Raw genomic sequence first — 13,798 nt, forward strand, 5'->3', positions numbered from 1 at the left:
CTATTATTCTTTAGACTGGGCCTTGAAAGATAGAATAAATAGGATTTAGGCATGTAAAAATGAGTCACAATGAAATTTCAGAAGAAGCAAAGATTAAAATTTAAAAACTTAAACCAGAAAAGTACTAGAAGAAATCTGGATAATTTTAATTTATATCCTCAGGGTGGGGAAGTCCTTCTCAGTTATGAGTTCAGACTCAGAAGCTGTAGATAACGAAAGGTTGATAAATTAGCAATTTTTAAAAAATGCATAAAAAGTACCATAAATGACACTAAAATTTTGCAGAATGAAATAAACTTGACCAACAAAGATAAACCTAAGAATTAACTAACTGCTTATGTGATTATTTTTTAAAAGTATGCTTTGAACTTAAAGCTATAAAACTACTAGAAGAAAATGGAAAAGGCTTCATGACATTGGATTTGGCAATGATTTTTTGGATATGACACCAAAAGCACAGGCAACAAAAGCAGAAATAGACAAATGGAATTACCTCAAACTTAAAAACTTCTGCCCATCAAAGGAAACAATCAGTAGAGTAAAAAGGTAACCTATGGAGTAGAAGAAAATAATTGCAAATCATATATCTGGTAAGGGGTTAATATCCAAAATATAGAAAGAATTCTTACAACTCAACAACAAAAAGAAGGAACCTGATTTAAAAAGGGCAAAGGATCTGAATAGACATTTCTCCAGAGAAGGTACACAAATTGCCAACAAGCATATAAAAACATGCTGAATATCACTAATTATTAGAAGAGAAATGCAAATCAAAACCACAGTGGGATATCACTTCACACCCATTAGGATGGCCACTAAACAGGAAATAACAAGTATTGCCAAGGATGTGTAGAAATTGTTCATTGCTAGTGGGAATGTAAAATACTACAGCTCCTATGGATAACAGTATGGAGGTTCCTCAAAAAAATAAAAATAGAATTACCAATGATCCAGCAGTCCCACTTCTGGGTTATATAATAGAAGAATTGAAATCTTTGAGAGCTCTTTCAGGATCTCAAAGAGTTATTTGCACAACCATGTTCGCTGCAGCATTATTCACAATGGCCAAGAGGTGGAAGCAGCCCAAGTGTTCATTGATAGATGAATGGATAAAGAAAATGCGGTATGTATGTATGGGGGAATATTATTTAGCCTTTAAAAGAAGGAAATCCTGTCACATGCTACAACATGGATGAACCTTGAAGCTATTATGCTGATTGAAATAAGCCAATCATAAAAGGACAAATACTGTATGATTCTTCTCTATGAGATATGTAGAACAGTCAAAATTATGGAAACAGCAAGTTGAATGGTGGGTGCCAGGGGCTGGGGGGTGGGGGAAATGGGAGTTGTTTGGTGAGTATAAAGTTTCAATTTTGCAGGATGTAAAAGTTCTAGAGCTCTCTTACACAACCATGTAAACATAGTTTAACACAACTGAAGTGTGCACTTAAAAATGATTAAGAGGGTAAATTTTATGTTTTTTTACCACAGTAATAATTTTTTTTAACAAGTAAACTGAATAATGCTGAAGGTAAGATGGGGGAAAAAATTAATAATTGATTTTCCTCAGAATCCCATTTATTTTCCCTTTACACTAGTGTTTAAAGCTTTTATGCCACCAAATGCCTTCTAAAAACCTACCCTCTCCAACATGACTTCTTCCCTCATGCCACTAAGAGAATGTGCCACTTCTAATTACTCCTCTACCATCCCAGTCATTCATTCATTTAATATTTGTTGAGCACGTACTATGTGCTAGGTCCTTTTCTAGACAATAGTGATTTAGCAGTAAACAGAGTAAGGTCCCTACACCCATAGACTTATACTCTAATGGGGGAAAGGAATGCCAGGGCATAAGGGAATTAATCTTTTTTACAGTGTAATCAAGGGGAGGTTCACATAGACGTTGACACTTGATACTTGAGCAGATACCTGAAGAAAATGAAGGCGCATGAAGAGTGGATATCTGGGGTAAGAGTGTTTATGTAGAAGGACCATCAAGGAATAAGGCCTAGAGGTAGGAACAGCTTGAAGGCTTTGGGGAAAATCAAAGAGGCCAGGGTAGCTTGAGGAGAGTGAGCAAGGGGGTAGAGAAATAGGAGAGTAGATCAGAGAAGTGGGGGGCAGGGCACTGACTTTGTGGGCCATTATACAGACTCTGGTTTTTACTGTGAGCCAGATGAGAGCGATCGGGGGACGCCGTGCAGAAGAGTGACACAATCTAACTTATGATTTACGTGGTTTCTCAGGCAGCTGAGTGGATAGGGAGACTGTAGGAAGGAGAGGATGGAAGTAGGAAGACAAGACAGGAGAGAGATGATGGTGGCTAAGACCAGATGATGGCAATGGAGGTGTGAGAAGTAGTCGGATTCTAGGTACATTGTGAAGGCCAGTGGGATTTCTAAATAGATGGGGTGAGAAATGTGGGAGAAAGAAAAGAGTCCAGATGACTCCACGGTTTTTGTCCCAAGCAGCTGTCGGGATAGATTTACTCTATACTGACAGGGAATACTACAGGAGAAACAGGTTTGCTGGAATGTTAGGAGCTTAGTTTCTGGATATGTTAAGTCTGAAATGCTAAGTTAGGTCAAGTAGGTAATTGGGTATGTGAGTCTGAAGCTCAGTGGAAAGATCAGGACTGGAAATAAAAGTTTGGAAATCATCAGCATATAGATGATTTTTAAAGCCGGTAGACTCAATGAGTCCAGCTGGGGAGTAAGTGTAATTGAGAAAGAGTTGTGTGAGCTGAGCCCTAGGGTGCCCCACTTTAAGGTGGGGATGGTCAGGAAATAGCCACAAAAGCTAAGGAACAGCCAGTGCCAGTGATGTGGGAGACTCTCAGAAAATGTCCCTTTGCAAGTGACTCTTTGATTGTCCAATGACTCTTTGATGAATCAAAACATATTTATTTCTGTAGTGTTTTGTCAGTTGCCAGTATGATCTTTATTGCTGGTTACATGAGTAGCACTGATCTTGGATTAATCTTGAATGGTAAGACCAAGGAACTAGATCATTTGTCCACAGTGTTCCCCAAAGATGTTTTCAATATTTTTTTTTCCTTTTTGGAATAGAACACATGCTATTATGTAAGCTTACATATGGAAAGTTAAAATAGGATAAATTTACCCAAAAGTTAAAAAAGTGTGACTACATATTACCTGTATCATTTAGAGATGCAGTGTTTGTTTTTTAATAGAATGCAAATCAACTTTCTACATCATCTCAATGAAAATAATGTTTAAGAATCTCAATCCTATTAGATTTGTTAGCTAATCCCTTTTTCATTCATCACTCTTCCTCAGCAGTCAATAACGGCCTTTCTGCAACCTCTAAAAATGCAGTGAAACTATTGATTTTGCCTGTTATTGCACCCCCCTCCCTTGCCTCTGGCCGCAAATTAGTCTGAGTCAGAAAACGTGGTGAGATAATAAGGCTATATATAGACTGTCCTTTTCTATTCTTTCCAAAAGGCTTTTTAAAAAAATTTAACTAGAAGGTGATAAAAGCAAAGTTCAGACCCAGCTGCAAGCTATGTGTCCTACTGTTGAAATCCTTTGTATTTTTAAATCAAAAATTTTGGTTTTTATAGCCTATTAGTTAAGCACGAAAGCAATGATTCATTTTTTCCTAAAAGTATATTACAGAAGATATTGAAATCCGTAGTGTCATTTAACAGAAGTAATTGTTTCTAACATCAACCCCAGAATGTAAAATATCCATGTTAGTTGTTTTTATGTCTCTCCTCTCTAATTTAGGGAATAAATTGACACTGTTGGCTCATAAAACCAAATAATATCACTTAAAAAAAAAAATCACTCTCTTAGTCAATATTTTTAATAGTAGTAGAAACTAGTATGAGCACTAATTCTTTAGATGTCTCTGACCTTGACTTCATCTTTTGGTTTCAGATGTTTTGGAGGGGAGGGGGGATGTTTGCACCATCTCTAACCAACTGAATTCTACCACTCGTGAAGCAAAATCAGTATGCCTGAGTTTCCCTGGTGCTGTGTGCAGGCAATGCTACTTCCACCTGTAGGAGCTGGCAAAGAAGAGAGCTGCTACACAGGGAAAGATCACAGTTGTAAATCAAGGAGCAATAAGTCTTCTAGGTAAGTGTAGGGCAGTTGGCAGGTAGAGAGGCAAGGGGGAGTGAATTGGAAAAATTAATGAATTCTCTAACATGACCCCCCCACACACATCAAAAAGCATCATAATATGTATTTTTATTTGGACATATTCTGTTTTTAATTAATAATCATGCAGTATATTAGGTTCTGCTTTCCAGGTTTTGGCAGTTTGACCCTAGCTAGCATTCCGTTGCGTCTCATTTGTAAGATAATGCTGGTGATGCTGCTTTCGCTTCAGTACCCCCAAACCAACTGGAAAGCCAAGTAGCTATTTACAGGGCACCTTAGTGGAATTAGCAGTAGACTGAAACATGATTGTACCACTGATAAGTGAAAATTCTTCATAAAACCTCATTGCCAGGGTCTGGAGATAATGCAGTTGTCATAGAAACAATTTGTCAAATGTTGTCTGAAATCCTAAAGGGGATTTTCCAGCAGATATATTCTGTTCATGCTGGTGCTGATTGATCAGAAAATGCAAGTCGCATCTCTAAATATCTAAATTGGTCATTACTTACATGCTTCAGCTGCATTCACTAATTAAATCCCCTGAGTTATCTCCAACAACTACCACCTGGGACCCCATCTCTAGACAAAGCTTTCTTGTGGCACACAGCTGAGCCAGGTCTAGGCCCTTCTGTTTCATGTCAGAACAAACATTTTAGCTCTGAGGCTTTTCATCCAACTGGATTCAGTGATTCTCTTGTTGGTTTGCTTTATTTCTTCAGCAAGAATCAGCTCATCAAGCTAGCTGCTGTTTGGACTGGCTGATTAAAACCTGCTTAGTGTGTGTGCGAGCAGCCTCCAAGCTAAATACTGCCATGCACAGAACTTTAATAAAATTGTGGCATTTTTATTCATTAGAACAGATGAGTGTTGTGAGTTACCCCGGCCAATCTGACTGTAGTGTTTGCTTTTTAATTGCATGATGTTGTGGAAGTATATTCTACCTCGAAAAGTGAGGAGTTCCCAGAATTCCGTCATTGGGGAATCCTGTGTAAAGGAGAGATGTGGTCTGAGTGTTCCTGAGAATAGTCCCACTGTCATCTTCATGGGTGGCAGGTCACCAAGAGATGTGGCTTATGAATGACATTTGACCTCATGAGACATTTGGGAATTAGCTGTTTGTTTTAGTCCGTTTTGTGTTGCTATAAAAGAAATACCTGAGACTGGGTAATTTATAAAGAACAGAGGTTTATTTGGCTTACAATTCTGGGACAGCTGCATCTGGCACGGACGGGCCTCAGGCTCCTTCTACTCATGGCGGAAAGTGGCAGGCAGCTGGCGGGTACAAGAAGATCACATGGCGAGAGGAAGCAAAAGAGAGAGAGGAGGTACCAGGGTCTTTTAAACAACCAGCTCTCACGGGAACAAATAGAGTGAGAACTCACTCATTACTCCCCCTCCCCCGGGGAAAGCATTAATCCATTCATGAGGGATCTGCCCCCATGACTCAATCAGTTTCCAACACTGCCACATTGGGGATCAAATTTCCACATGAGTTTTGGCAGGGACAGCACATCCAAACTCCAGCACAGTTTATACTATTTTTATCAAGGTTTCATGCAAAGTGGATAACGAGTTATGGAAGCTTTGCCAACACTGCCATTCTGTTAAGTGAGGGCATGCTAGGCAGCTGGTTAAAAACATATTGTCTCAGTTAACTGCATTAGACTATGATCTCCATCAGCATCAAACATTTATTCACTTATGCACTATTGTGTGGTGCTGTATTCCAGGAGAGGCCCATCATATTTCTGTAAGGAACTTAGAGTCTTGTGGATGAAACAGATATGTAAACAAATAATCCCTCTACAATGTGATAAATTGTCTCTCAGATTGCTAAGTGAGGTAAATGGGTGGATAATGATGCCCTGACCAAAATATAGAACCCCTAAGAAGAAACAGGTTGAAGGAGGGAGGAAAATGGAGAGAGATGCTAAACTGGGTTTCAGGTCCTCACAGGGCATCCAAGTTGAAGTGTCTAGTGGGAAGTTCTAAATAGGGTTTATGAGACAGATGAGGAACTGCTTCTTGCAGGAACACATTATTTCATCATCTCCCTATTAAAGGGCAAGGCATAATACAAATAGGTTTTGATAGGAGAGAGGGATAAACAAAAGGTCTCAACATTTTGAGGTTGTAGAGGCCACCATTGGAGGACATGAGGTTGGGGAAAAGTAAGCTTTTTAAGAGCAACTTTACTAATTCTTAATTTTACTTAGCGTGGGCTCTACTTATAACAATACGTCCATGGTTTGGAAACTTTCTGAGAGATTGACCAGTAAATGAGTCTTTGAGAGAAGAATGCTTGCTCATGGATCGGGTATTCATTTGATGAAGAAAATTCAATTTTCCAGTTTCTCAGATGATGATATTTAGAATATTGCCTGAGCCAAACACAATTCACTTTTTTTTCCTTCTTCTTTATTGCTTATCTTACCAAATTATAAAAGAGCCAATTTGAAATATTTCAACTGGTGTTTCTAGCTGGAAATGAATGGATTTGTGAAATATGTCATTATCTATAAAATAGAACTGTGGATAGAGGTGATTCATAGTCTCTGTTTTTGCATGTGACTTTTTAGAGGGAGTTTAGAGTGTGTCTCCACTTATCTTCAAGGTGGAATTCTCTCTCAAATGATCCCAAGTTAAAGAACATTTTAAAATCAGTGCCATGGTGAAATTTGAAGAGGAAAGAGAATGTACAGAATGCAATATAGCAAATTATCAGAACTTCAAGGAATGTAAAGGAGGTTAGATATGGGGAAGTGTCACATTTTTTGTTTTAGACCAATTATGGAGTCGGAGCATATTGACCCAACTGATTATTCTGACTGGCTCTTCAGTAGCATTTTCATTTCTTTGCCAAATTTTTATTCTCCAAAGACCTTCAAGTTTCTAGTGCCTAGCTGAATGAACTACAATACCCACATTTTGGTGCTTTAATGAAGGTCCACATTGTTTCATCTTCAGAACTAAATGTCAACCTCAGAAGTAAGTGCCCATTATGTCCATTACATTACAATTTTACTAAGCCCAGGATTGTCATGGGAGGTTGAAAACATTTCAGTGGTCAGTGAAAGAGGGCAATTAGCTCATTTAAATCTTCTGTGTCCCATTCTGTCCTTGGTGCAAAGGTGCCAGCCCATCTTAACAAGAATAAGTGAGATGCATCTATTTGACAGACCTGGAGGAGTTACTGTCCGCTGCTAAGGTTTCCACTACAGATGCAAGAAAAAAGCATCTTCCTGCTTTCTGTCTGTCTGATTGTGGCAGCCAAGATTGAATAGGGGAGAACAGGGAAAACACATGGACAGAAAATTTTTGCAACTCGGAAATAAACTTGTAAGCAGTGAAGAAGAACCTAAAATTTGAGTTTATACAAGATGTTTTGGAAAATTTCCCCTACCACTCTCTTCTGGTTTGACTACTCCTTTAAAAACTGAAAAGTTAAACTAATTAAAAGCAAGCCAGTAACTAAAAAAAAAAATTAAAAAGAATAAATGGGCATATAGCCTGACATTATTAATTAGCTGTCAATCTTAAAAGAAACCAAGCAGATTATAAACCAAGTTAAATTTTCATTCAGACTGTGTGTGAATGTGTTAGCCTTCTTATAGGTTATATGCAGGCAACCTGTTCTGTGCAGAGGCTCTTCAGGAAGGACCATCTTTATAGAAGAATTCTCCATGGCAGACCACAAACACAGGGTTTGCATTAACACATAAAAGACCACAACAAGACAATTTTTAAAAGAGGTCTTTTCATTTTACAAATAAATTGGCTCTAAATAAGTATGTTTCAGGTAGAAATCTTCAAATCTTTTTTGTTTATTCAACAGTAATAATATCAGAAAGTTTTCATATCTTCTCTCATCTTTCTATTAACATGAAAAGTAGCATAGATATTTTTATAAACGAAATTCCAATATTATTGCTTTGGGATTTTTTTAAAATTTAGGTTTAAGATACTATATTATGTGAAATGTCAAACTACGATTGATGACAAAGAACATTTAATTAGTTCAGGATTAGACTTAATTAGCATTTTAATGAACTTGAATCTTTTTTTAAAAAGGAATTTTGTAGAGTTTCAGGATTGTATTTTTTCTTATAGTGTAAATGTTTATTATACACTGTTCAATTATGATAAAACTGATATAAAATTTAAATCCAAGAATAGTATTTCTTAACAATATCAACTAATAGAAACAATTTAAAGAAAACAAAGAATCTTATTACTGATGACAGAATCAAAGCAGAGCTGCATATTTTCCAACGTATGTTCCTTGGCACCTAAGCATTCCAGGTATTCTGAAGGAAAAAACATTTGGAATATGTTGCATACCATAGCTCCTCTTGGGACCCACCATTTGATGATACAGTAAAGTCTGTGTAAAGACTTAGAGTTTAACTTGTTTAACTTTGATGACGTGGTATTTCCCAAACCTACTAAAGCATGAACCCGTTTACTGAATAATCCCTATTTACACCCAGCTGAACTGACACTCCATGGAAACCATTTTAGGAAACATTGAAGTAGAGGATAAGATTATGTGATGAATTTAGTCAACTGATTATTCAACTTAGATAATACTGCATATTATGCTCAAAATCTCAATCCAAATGAAGGCATTTTGGTAATTCTGGTTCTTTTTTTCAGTACTAAGATAAATTCTAGACATTTTTTGATGAGATCAATAACTGGTTTTTAGATACTACAAACATGGAGATTCATTCAGAAATAAAAGACTCAAAGCACCATTTAGCAGTAAGAGTTTTATGTAACAAATTCTTAAATAAATGAATTTGAGTACATTTGTATTATCTGCCACTGCCACATTGTAAGTCAGTGAGCTTATATTTGCTGAGCATCGACTGCATGATGTCCATCCACTAGCATCACAGGAAAACATTAACAAGACGATATATCTCATAACAAGTTGGCCTTAATCTCTAAATTTGTAAGCCATGCTAACTATAAAATGTTGTGATAAGCCTAGAAAGAGCAAGCCATCTCAAAACTCAAATTTATACTCTAATATATTCGAACACTTCAAAATATTTGAACATATATTTAAGTCCTGAACTCTTATGTAGTCAAATTTGTTCATTATTTATTCACCACATCTCAAATAATACTTTATTTTCCCTCTCTTAAGTTTATAAGCAATTGAGAAATAAGAGATAGGAGACAGTCAAGTAGCAATCAGAGTAACAGCTCTATTTTTTGTAAAGCTGATTGAGGACCCTGACTTTAACATGAACAAGCACTTCAGAGAAGGGGAAATAGGAATGTCCCTTAAAAAATGCTAAACCTTATCAACTAATCAGGGAAATGCAAATTAAAATCACCATACCATTTTGCCCACATCAGATTAGCAAAAATTAAAAAGTCAGCAATATAAAGTGTTGCTGAAGGTGTGGAGCAAGAAGAGACCTGCAGTTGACTGTGTGATTTAGAAAATAATTTGGCATTACCTAGTAAAGCTGAAACTGTGCATATGCCGTCACTCAGCAGATCATCCCTAGGTATATTTCTTAGAGAATGTATATATGTTCATCGGAAAACATGTGCAAGAAGATGCACAGCCACTTGTTTATAATTAGAAAAAAAAATATGGAAACAAAAATACTCATCATCAGGAAAATGGATAAATAAAATGTGGTATATACAAAGAATGGAATACTATTCATCAGTGAAAATGAATTAATTACAGCTACATATATCAATATGGACTAATCTCAAAAATATAATATTATACGAAAAAAGTAAGTTGAAGAATATATTCAGATGGATTCTCTTTTTGTAAAGTTAAGACATGACAGAAATAAACATTTTATTGCTTAGAGCTATTCATGTGTGATTAAACTATAAAGAAAAGCAAGGGAATGATAAACACGAGCTTCAGGGTGGGAAGGAGCAGGCAGGGTCAGAGAAGGGCATACCTAAGGCTTCCTAGTCCTACTGGCTTGCATCCTTAGCAGAGACTGACACACCAAACTGGTTTCAAATGGTATTTAGGTTGCCTTTCACAGCTTCACAGCTGCAACATTGATGTTTTTGTTAGATCTTAGTGTCCTTGATGGGGAAAACCAAAAAATTTTCTTTTGTTGGGGTAGAGAGGGGAGTTTCATGCCCTACAACTTCTGGGCAACTGCAAGAGTTCGATTACTCTCGTTTCTCATTTACCTGGAGTTCTTCCATAAATGAGTTTGTGGATTCCTCACGCACAGTCAGAGAAACCTTCTATTAATGACTAATAATAACAGTCTCCTGTGGTAGTCAGAACTCTAAGGTGGCCCCCAAGATTCCAGCCCCTGTATACATGTCCTGTATACTGGGGGGAGGGAGATAGGAACATACTGGGCTGGCGGCTACCTTGATTAGATTACATTATATAAGCAAGGTGATGGGGTAGTCATCCTGTGATGATGTTACGTTGTGTAAGACAACTACTCCTGCTGGCTTTCAGGGTGCCATATTATAAGAGGGCAGTGTGGCTAGCAGTTGAGGGTGACTTCTGGGAGCTGAGAGGGACCTCCTGCCAAGAGCCAGCAAGAAAATGGGGACCTCAGTCCTATAACTTCAAGAAACTGAATTCTGCCAACAACCTGAATGAGTTTGGAAGATGACCCCAAACTCCAAATGAGAACCACAGCTCTACTGAGACTTTGATTATACCCTTGGGAGACTGAGCAGAGGATCCAACAAAGCTGTACCCAGACTTCTGAGACCCATGGAAATTGTGCGATAATAAATTGGCAGTGTTTGAAGCTACTAAGTTTGCAGCAAATTGTCACACATCGATAGGAAATGAGTACACTCCCCTCTGATTGTGTCTCACTGCCAAACAGCCTTGGCTGCCAGCCGGTTTTGGCCCCTCCTTTCTTCCCTTTTCTCACATTTCCGTAGAGTTAATAGTTTCTGGGTCCAAGCTGGAGTTGATATACTTTCATCATGAAAAAGAAAGAAGCTTGCCACATTTAAACTGCACTCCAGACAGTCTCCCTCCCCTTCTTCCCAGGAAAAGCTCTCATCATGTGCCAAGGACAGGCTGCTGAGACTAACATTAGTTACTAGAAAAGAGAAGTCAAGCTTCCTTCCTCTTTCTCTCCTTCCCTCCCTCCTTTCTCCCACCCTGCCTCTGTTGCTTTCTTCCTCCTATCTGCCTTTCTTCCTGCCTGCCTTCTTTTCTTCCTTCCTCAAACATTTATTGCTATGTTCCATGCCAACAGAGATAAAGAAAATGCAATCTTTTTCTATAAGGAGCTCACTATTTAATGGTGGAGACAAATTACTACATAGTAGTTACTCTATGCTTTTGGACAAGCAGCTAAAAGGTGGGAGAAGAAGGTAATTCTGCTGGAATCTCTTCCTTTCCCTGTTGCCACATGCCCACTTTCTTCATTCCCTCATGCACACTCATCAGCATCCATATATAAATAAAATCTTTGGTTTCAATAGAGGTTGATTCTCTGTTTAAATCACTAAATTGCTGTTCAGAAATGACAAGGTCTTTAAAACTGTTTCTGAATCATTACATAGAATGAAAGCAGGTAGTGGAGAAAGCTGATGTGATTTTTAGGTCTGCGTTTCCCTGTAAATTTGAGCCAGGCCATTGATGATTTCTTTTGTGTTTTATTTTCCAAGTGTGGCATTTGTTTGTCCCTAATAGTCAGCTGAATATGATTTCAGAAACACAATCTGAAACATTAAAAGTGGCAGGAGTACAAAACAACCATTTGTCACTAAAGCCTGCAGCTGTTTCTGTGTCTGATGCTTCCAGAGTCTTATAATTAGAGCATTTTACACTTGCACCACGGCTCATGTCTAGAAATGGCCACGTTAAACAGGATGTTGATAATCTGCTTTTATAACAAGTTCTCTAGATAGCTGCAGCACACCTGGGCATTTTAACCACAAACAAAATTAGATGAATATGATGAAGATAAGTTGCTGCCATCAAAAGGAATTCGTTTACAATGTTTTAGATTTTCAAGTAAAAATAAGGTTCTATCAAAATCCGTGAGTAACAGCTGAGGAAAAGCAAGCAGAGAACTAAGCAAACCCAAACATTTCTTCTGTTCTGCTAAACTCCAAACCTATGTCCAATCACTTATGGGTGGCATTTTTTTTTTGAAACATATATATGTGCAAACACACACATATAAACAGCTGTAGAAGAGAGCTTAATGTTGGCCTTTGACTCAAGGATTGGTCTTTGTTGCTGTCCTTTTACCAATGTTCAGAAGTGAATGCTTGATGTCTTCATGGGTGAACATTCAGAAGATGAAGAAGAGTCTGACCCCAAAAGCATTCTGTTATTTAGGAATTAGCTTTCCTGACTGTGCTACATAAGATTTCACATAAAGGTTCTCTTATATTGAGCCTTTTCATTTCATTTCTGTGATCACTTTGCCATCCAGGCTTTAATTGTAGGCACTGCTGCTGATGTTACAGTCCTCTTCATTTTCCTCCATTTGTCTTAAATTGGATAAACACAGTCATGCTTTACAGTGCTTTACAATATATGCAGAGACTAGAACGGAGGGGAGAGAGAGCAGGCTCTGCACAAGAGGTACAGTCCAGATTAAGGGTGACCATCCAAGTGGTCAATGTAAACAGCCCCAGAAAGGATGAAAGGATTCACAGCTGGAGTGCTTAGCTTCTAATTTGCCACATTTAGTTTTCTAAAGTAACAAATGTGGATGTCTAACTTTGCTTCTTGGCAAGGATGATTCAGGGTCTCAGGAGATGCCAGAGTAATTTGAAGTACACATACTTGTTTATGTTAATATATAATTCACATACCATAAAATTCATGCCTTTAAAGTGTACAATTCATTGGTTTGCTGTATATTCACAGAATTATGCAACTATCATCACTATCTAATTTTAGAATATTTTATCACCCCCAAAAGATACCCTGTACCCTTTAGCTGTCACTCTCTGTTCTCCCACCACTACCCTAGGCAACTGCTAATCTGCTTTGTGTCTCTATAGATTTGCCTATTCTGGACATTTCATACAAATGGAATCATACAATATGTGATCTCTTGTGGCTGATTTCTTTCACTTAGCATAATGTTTTCAAGGTTCTTCCATGTTGTAGCATGTATCAGTACTTTATTCCTTCTCACTGCCAAATAATATTCCATTGTATGGATAAACTACATTTTGCTTATCCAGTCTTCACTTGATGGACATTTTGGGGTTATTTCCAGTTTAGGGTTGTTGTGATGAATATTCAATATGTATGTAGGATTTACAAGTTTTTGTGTGGACGTATGTTTTTATTTCTCTTGGGTACATACCTAGGATTGCAATTGCTCAGCCTTATGATAACTCTATGTTTAATTTTTTTAAGAACTACCAAACTGTTTTCCAACGTGGCTGCACCATTTTCCATTCCCACCAGCAATATATGAGGATTCTAATTTCTCTGCATCCTTGTCAACATGTGTTATTGTCAGTCTACTTAATTTTGGCTATCTTAGTGGGTATGAAGTGGCATCTTGTAAATTTTCATTTCCTTAATGATTCCTGATGCTGAGCATCTTTGCTTATGTTTATTGGCCATTTGTATGTCTTCTATTTAGAAATGTCTATTCAAATCCTTAGCCCATTTTAAAATTATTTTATTTGTATTGTTGGGTCATAAG

General features: G+C 37.5%; 1 protein-coding gene and 1 non-coding gene across 7 annotated transcripts in view; both read left to right on the plus strand.

Moving 5' to 3' along the window:
- PPM1L (protein phosphatase, Mg2+/Mn2+ dependent 1L) overlaps positions 1-13,798 on the plus strand; it is a 287,755-nt gene that overhangs the window by 238,055 nt on the left and 35,902 nt on the right. The gene's annotated exons all lie outside the window — the stretch shown is intronic.
- LOC134365733 (small nucleolar RNA SNORA31) lies at positions 7,302-7,435 on the plus strand. The gene has a single exon (XR_010022161.1). It is a non-coding gene; the product is annotated as a small nucleolar RNA SNORA31 (small nucleolar RNA).

Source organism: Cynocephalus volans, chromosome 1 (genome assembly GCF_027409185.1).
Source record: "Cynocephalus volans isolate mCynVol1 chromosome 1, mCynVol1.pri, whole genome shotgun sequence".
In the NCBI taxonomy this organism is placed as follows: domain Eukaryota; kingdom Metazoa; phylum Chordata; class Mammalia; order Dermoptera; family Cynocephalidae; genus Cynocephalus; species Cynocephalus volans.